At 33.6% G+C, this 7373-nt stretch overlaps 1 protein-coding gene across 1 annotated transcript in view; it reads right to left on the bottom strand.

Annotated features, from left to right (window-relative positions):
- LOC106874556 (trace amine-associated receptor 2) overlaps positions 1 to 191 on the bottom strand; it is a 9198-nt gene extending 9007 nt beyond the window's left edge. The window contains exon 1 of the mRNA XM_014922327.3: positions 1 to 191. This exon is cut by the window's left edge and continues 384 nt beyond it. The gene's annotated coding sequence lies outside the window, so the exon portion shown is untranslated.
- Positions 192 to 7373: the final 7182 nt, after the last annotated feature.

Genomic DNA, 7373 nt, shown 5'->3' with positions numbered 1-7373 from the left:
TGTAGTTGTTTTTTTGCTGTTGTTGTTATTTTTGTCCTGAAGCAAAACTGAAGGTTTTAAGAATTAATTAACATAATTCAATTGCTATCAGGAAATAAATAAATAAATAAAAATAAAATAAAACTATTCTCCTTTCAAGACTTTGCAAACAACATACAACCAACAAGACTAAAAATAAAAAATATTAATACATAGGCTGAGTTTTTATTAAATTATTATATTTTGGAATATGTAATGTCAAAGGTCATCTAGATATGCAGAGAGGAGGTTCTCAAAAAAAATTAGCACTTTGATTTAGCTAGAGTTGCTACATTCATTCTTGATTGGTGGTGGTGGTGGCGGCAGTGGTGGCGGTGGCAGTGGTGGCGGCGGCGGTGGCGGCGGTGGTGGTGGTAGCGGTGGTGGTAGCGGTGGTGGCGGCTGCAGTGGCGGCGGTGGTGGTGGTTTTGATGGCTGTAGTGGCAGTGACAGTCATGACAGTGATATGGTTACTTTGTTGTTCTGCCCCATTGGTCATTCTGACCTGTAATAAAGGAGTAGGTAATAGAAAGAAAATGCCCCACAAATTCATTGAGCTTAGATTTTGATCCCTTTTTGCACTGATCATACTATATCTTTAAAAAAAATTTTTTTTTTAAATTGAAATATGGTGTTGTACAATATCTAGAAATAGTTTTGGTAGGAACTTAATTCTGTGCAATTAAGGCAAGCAAAAGCTACAGAAGGTCAGGTGCAATATGAAAAAGGCAAAAAAAAGGGGACAGAAAGCAGCAATAAGTCAAGTGAAGAAAGATAACAATGATGGGCAAAAGTACATACATAATACATACAATAAAACACAAAAAGCGACAGAAAAGTGAACAGTAAAAAAGCCATAAAAAGGGAAGGGTGTATAAGTATGTCAGAAGTTCCGGTGAATTTTGGGGAGCACAGAATATTTGAAGGAGGCAGAGTCTTGACAACTAATAACTGATGTAGATAATTTATTCCATGCTTCAACAACTCTGAGTATGAAAAAATGTTTCTCAAAGCTGAGGTGTTTTTTGAATAATTTTATAAGTGTTCCATGAGTAGAGTAGTAGAAATATTTGGCTTCACCATTTTGGCACAAACTCAGCAATTTTGTGGGAGGGAGGAGGTCAATAACATCAACCCCACTGCTCAGTTGGTACTTATTTTATCGACCCCCAAAAGGATGAAGGCAAAGTCAACACCAGAAGTGTTTGCATTCAGAACATAAAGACAGATGAAATGCTACAGTTCTATATTTAATGAGGAATTATGTACATTATTTACATTACATATATACGACAGGCTTCTTTCAGTTTCCATCTACCAAATCCACTTACAAGGCTTTGGTCGGCCCAAGGGGCCACGCAGTGGGAATGAACCCGGAACCATGTGGTTGGTAGGCAAGCTACTTACCACACAGCCACTCCTATTTACATTTGACGGATATTTGTCCTCATCTTTGTTGTTAACACAATGCTTCGGCTGATAAACCTTCTTCAGGTGTCTTGGGGAAATTTCGAACCTGGGTTCTCATTCCTAAGGTATTTTTTGATGTTATTATTATTATTGTTCAGTAGTTTTATTTTTATAACGTGCTTTCACTTCACTACCAAGTGCAGCTCTGTGTGCCTTGGGTATGTGCTGTGGTTTGCTGTGATGCTCTTATGGTTACTGCATTAAAAGTGTTTTGCGTAGGATGTGTGCAGTGCCCAGTAGTGCAATTTTCTGTATGTTATATATATTTGTAAGTCCTGGTGTTTTTGTTATGTATTTGTTTGAATATTTTTTTATTATACCTAAGGCACCTACTATGATAGGAATTGTTTCTGTTTTTAGATTCCACATTCGAGTTACCTCTATTTCCAGGTCTTTGTTTATTATTATTATTATTATTATTATTATTATTATTATTATTATTATTATTATTATTATTATTCAGGTCACTGCCTGGAATTGAACCACTATGTTATATGCCCATGGGCAATTATGGAGTGAATTTTAGGGCTTATAAATCTAATATTTTCCTATCCTTCCTTAATACTGGTTCCCATATGCTATTCATATCTGCATTCGGTCTGCTTAGGAGGTTGTTGTGTCCTAGCATATGTGCTGCTTCTCTTAGTTTTTGTATTTTCCAGTGACGTTCTCTGTCTATTATTTTAACTTCATCCCACAGGGGGAGGTGGTCTCCATTTTTTTTCCCCCCAAGACACCTTGATGAAACGCTGCTAAGCATTTTGTCTAGCACAGTAATAATTCTGCCAGCTTCCCACCTTATGAGTAGTAGAAATATTGAATTCCAAAAGTTGGTCAAAGCTTCTACAAGCTTCTATCAAATCAGATGCTAGATGTGAAAGCTTTAATGCATTGATGTAAGATATTCAAGATATGGTAAATGATTGATGGAAGGCATTCATCTGGTTGGTAAACACGAGCTCACAGTGGAATTTCAAGTAAACAGATAAGGAACCAAATGTAAAAAATGGCAAGACTTCCACCCGTCCCCACCAAAAAAATCACTCCTTTTTTTTTTCAACACAACCCTTCTCAGCTACGGGGAATACGAATCTGCAAAAAAATTGGCAAAAATCGGCATTTTGAAATTACCACCCCCACCCCCACCCCCATTTCCTTCATTTTCTACTTTTTTTCATAATTTTTTTTTTTTCAAAATATGTGGAAAAATACAGAGATTATGATTCTGAAAAAAGTTTCCCAAAATTTTTTTTTAAGAATTTTCTTTTTCTAAACATGCGGAAAAATATGGACATTATGATTCGGACAAAAATTTCAAAACATTTCTGTAGTTACGGTTACAGTGTTAGGGTTAGGGTATTAGGGTTTTAGGGTTAGGGTTAGGATTAGGGTTTTAGGGTTAGGATTAGGGTTAGGGTTAGGGTTTTAGGGTTAGGGTTAGGGTTTTAGGGTTAGGGTTAGTGTTGGGGAAAAAAGTCAAAATTGAAGAATTTGAGGAGGAAAGGGGGTGAGGAATTTCACAATGCTAATTTTTGGCAATTTTCTGGAACATCCGTATCCAAAAACGGGGCTTTTTGGCAAAAAAAAATTTTTAATAAACAAATTTGGGAAAAAATGATGGGGGAGGGCAGAAGTCTTTCCTAAAAGATTAATTAGAGATAAAAAAATACAGCTGAAATGAAGTCCATGAGCTTTCTCAGATTGCTCACAAAGAGTAAAAGATAACTTCTCTAACCAAGGTGGCCTAATTAGTATTAGAGGTGATTATATGGAAAAATGTAGAGTAGCTTGAGTAAGAGAAACATGTTAGAAGTTAAGGGAAATGTTGTACATGTGAGAAGTATTGAGTTGCATGGCAGTGAGGCACAGGCATTGATTGTGAAACTTCTGGAGAGAAGCAAACTGAATGATGATATATTCAATATGGAAGATAAATTTTCCTGTAAGCTGGGGTGCAAATGAGATGAGGGAATGCCAGGATGTTAAAGAGTAGGGGAGGCAACTGTACTGATATGAACATGGAGATTCTAGTAAGGTGGAACAAAATTGCTTTCAAGCTCCATCTAGACAGGAGGTATGGCTTCCTCCCCTATAAGAAATTTATGGGGCCACATATTGGGCACCTCCAGATCTCTCCTTGAAGGTGCATGACATAGTGGTTATGGTATTCAGCTCACTGTCATAAGGTAGTGAGTTCAATTCCTGGCAGTGTGTAGTATTGCTTGAGCAAGACACTTTATTTCATGTTGCTCCAGTCCACTCAGCTGGGAAAAACGTGTTGTATCTGTAATTCAGCCTTGTCACAATCAGTGAGTCATGCCATTAAAGGTATGCGTGTCTGTGGAGTGCTCAGCCACTTGCATGTTAATTTCATGAACAGGCTGTTCTGTTGGTTGGATCAACTAAACCCTCATCGTAACCAACAGCATCCCAACGTGTTTTCAAGGCCTTTCCTTGAAATTTCTGGTGCCTACACTGAAGCATCAGGTTAAATTCCTTTCTTTAAGGTTCTGTGGGTAAGAAATGCAGGGTAAAAAAAAAAAAAAGAGACATGTACTGGTAGTAGAATGGATTAGTACATGAGGCAGATGAGAGATGTGCAAAGAAAGTAATAGGATCAAGATCAGCATTTGGATCATGCAGAGATACAGGATGATGGAAGGTCAAGAGAAGTGATGGATTGATGGCTGGATGACAGGCAGTTTGTGTGTGTGTGTGTGTGTATGTGTGTGAGTTTGTGTAACTATATATTATGTATGTGCGTGTGTGTATACACACATACATATGTATACGCACACACACTCATACACTCTCACATACAAACACACACACACATAACATATATGATTGTTAAGATGTTGATCTACTGACAACACGATCATAAATTCAGGTTTTACTACTATTATTTTATTTTGTCTCTGAGCAACTCACCACAACATCAAACTCTACTTTCTTTTCCTGGCTACAATAGCTGTGTTATCCAAATCATGACAACCTTCTTTTCTTAATGTATACAGACATACATACATATATATATATATATATATATATATATATACACACACATATATATATTATATATATATATATATATATATATATATATATATATATATATATATATATATATTACAAATTAAAAGGGTAAAGGATTATCAATTTATTAATTCATTAATAAATCAACAATTAATAATTAATAATTTTTACCAAGCCCATCGGTATGCAAGCACCATTATTGGTGGAGAACTTATTTAAAAGCTCATATATATTTATAAACATAATTAAGGGATCAGCAAATATTTGCTTCACCATATACCGAAGTTCAGAAATAGCAGCTATTATCTGTGGGAGTCTCAGCTTTTTTAGCTGCTATTTCTGAACTTCGGTATATGGGGAAGCAAATATTTGCTGATCCCTTAATTATGTATATATATATGTATATATATATATATATATATATATATATATATATATATATATATATATATATATATATATATATATATATATATATATATATATATTATATATATATATATATATATATATATATATATAATGATCATAATATTAGGGATAAAAATCCAAATTTACAGGTAAAAACTCAATTAAATTCAATTTATCAAAAATTAAAAATTAAATTAAGTTTCACAGTATATAATATATAAATATATAATTTAGAGAAAAGAACCAAAGTTCATGAATTCATCTATGAAAATCCACAGTCACATATAAAAAAAAATTAATATTATTATTATCATTATTGTTTTTTTATTTTTAATTCTTTCTATTATTCAAAATATACATAGGAAATAGCCTTTAACCAAATCCACCACACTGCCCGAGTGAAACCGGGAAAAACAGCTAGTTACATATAAAAACCACTTTATATATACATAGTTGTTGTTGCTGTTGTTACTGTTGCTGTTGTTACTGTTGCTGCTGTGTTATTGTAGTTGTTGATGTTGTTTTTCTTTAGTAAATCTATGTATAAAGACAGCCTTATAAATAAGTAGTTGTTGTCTTTGTTGTTGTTATTATCATTGTTGTGGTTACTGTTGTTGTTGTTGTTACTGTTGTTGTTGCTCTTGCTACTGTTTAACCAACACATCAACCCATATTCAGTATGCTTATATAAAAACCACCTTGTAGATGTATAACTGTTATTGTTGTTGATGTTGTTATCTACATCTATTTTCTTCTTGCCATATATATATATATTGAAAAAAAAGTCGTCAGAATTTTGGAATAACTTCTTTCATTTATTTTATACATATATTAGCGCTTTCGTTCGTCTTTCGAACTTGTCAAATATAACTGTGAAAATACAGAGATCTAGCTTATTTATATAAAAACAGGTGTTTTGGGGGGTTTTGTTTATAACAGAACATTGTTTTGTTTTTTTGTTTTTTTAGGGTGAGGCTTTGGAGACAATGGAAGATGTATAAGCAGATAGATAGATAGATAGGCAGATAGAGAGATAGATAGATAGACTGATAGTCAGACAGATAGAGAGATAGATGTAATATATATATATACATATATATTCAATCAGAGGTTAAAATAGCCTCATTAAGGGATAGTAATATCCAATGAATTACTGGTTCATTACCTAATATTTTTTGCGAATAATATTCATAAAACAATAGGTTTAAATATAAACCTTGATGTATAAATGTTCAAAAGAAGATTAAAGAAATGGAAATATAGCATTAATATAATTTAATATCTGCAGAAATCCAACAAATTCTCTTACAGCTGTTTCAATTAAGCCTAAAAGATTAAAGTAGCAATTATTAAATCATTATATTAGGCAAAATCTCATCAGAGGGGTAGAAAAGATATACTGGTAGGTTATTAGGTGTTGTTTATTTGTCCTGTTTTTCATTTGTTTTTGTACTTCATGTTGTTTACACAGTTGTGTATGTCCTGTATATATATATATATATATATATATATACAATTAAAAAGGATAAAAGATTATCAATTTATTAATTTATTAATAAATTAATAATTAATAATTTTTACCAAGCCCTTCGGTATGTAAACACCATTATCGGTGTGGAACTTATTTAAAAGTTCTTATACATTTATAAACAAAATTAAGGGATCAGCAACAGGTTGCTTCACCACATACCGAAGTTCAGAAATAGCAGCTAAAAATGCTGAAACTCCAACAGATAGCAGTTACCCGCAACTCACATAGGCAAAACAAGAAGAAAAATAACGGACTAAACCAGCCATAGTTAATCATATACATGTTTCTGGCTTAGAAGGAAAAACTCTTCATTATCTCATCGGTATGATATTCCTGTTGTAAATTCGACGATACTAGCAAATGTGCATGCATGATCTAGTGCCATCATGGCAATCGACACATGTTGAAAGTATCTCCAAATCCACATAGGCGAGCCAGCCCATCATCTTCCCTCAAGAATTACCATGTGTGTCGCAGGCGGTACCACAGAAAATCTGTGGTTTACTATCCGGGAGTGAATAATTATTACAATTAAAAAGGGTAAAGGATTATCAATTTATTAATTTATTAATAAATTAATAATTAATAATTTTTACCAAGCCCTTCGGTATGTAAGCACCATTATCGGTGTGGAACTTATTTAAAAGTTCTTATACAATAATTGTAATAATTATTCACTCCCGGATAGTAAACCACAGATTTTCTGCGGTACTGCCTGCGACGCACATGGTAATTCTTGAGGGAAGATGATGGGCTGGCTCGCCTATGTGGATTTGGAGATACTTTCAAAATGTGTCGATTGCCATGATGGCGCTAGATCATGCATGCACATTTGCCAGTATCGTCGAATTTACAACAGGAATATCATACCGATGAGGTAATGAAGAGTTTTCCCTTCTAAACCAGA

This window comes from Octopus bimaculoides, chromosome 7, assembly GCF_046866305.1.
Source record: "Octopus bimaculoides isolate indiv1 chromosome 7, ASM4686630v1, whole genome shotgun sequence".
Taxonomy (NCBI): domain Eukaryota; kingdom Metazoa; phylum Mollusca; class Cephalopoda; order Octopoda; family Octopodidae; genus Octopus; species Octopus bimaculoides.
Note: the sequence above shows the minus strand (reverse complement) of the source record. Positions and strands in the feature narration are given on the sequence as shown.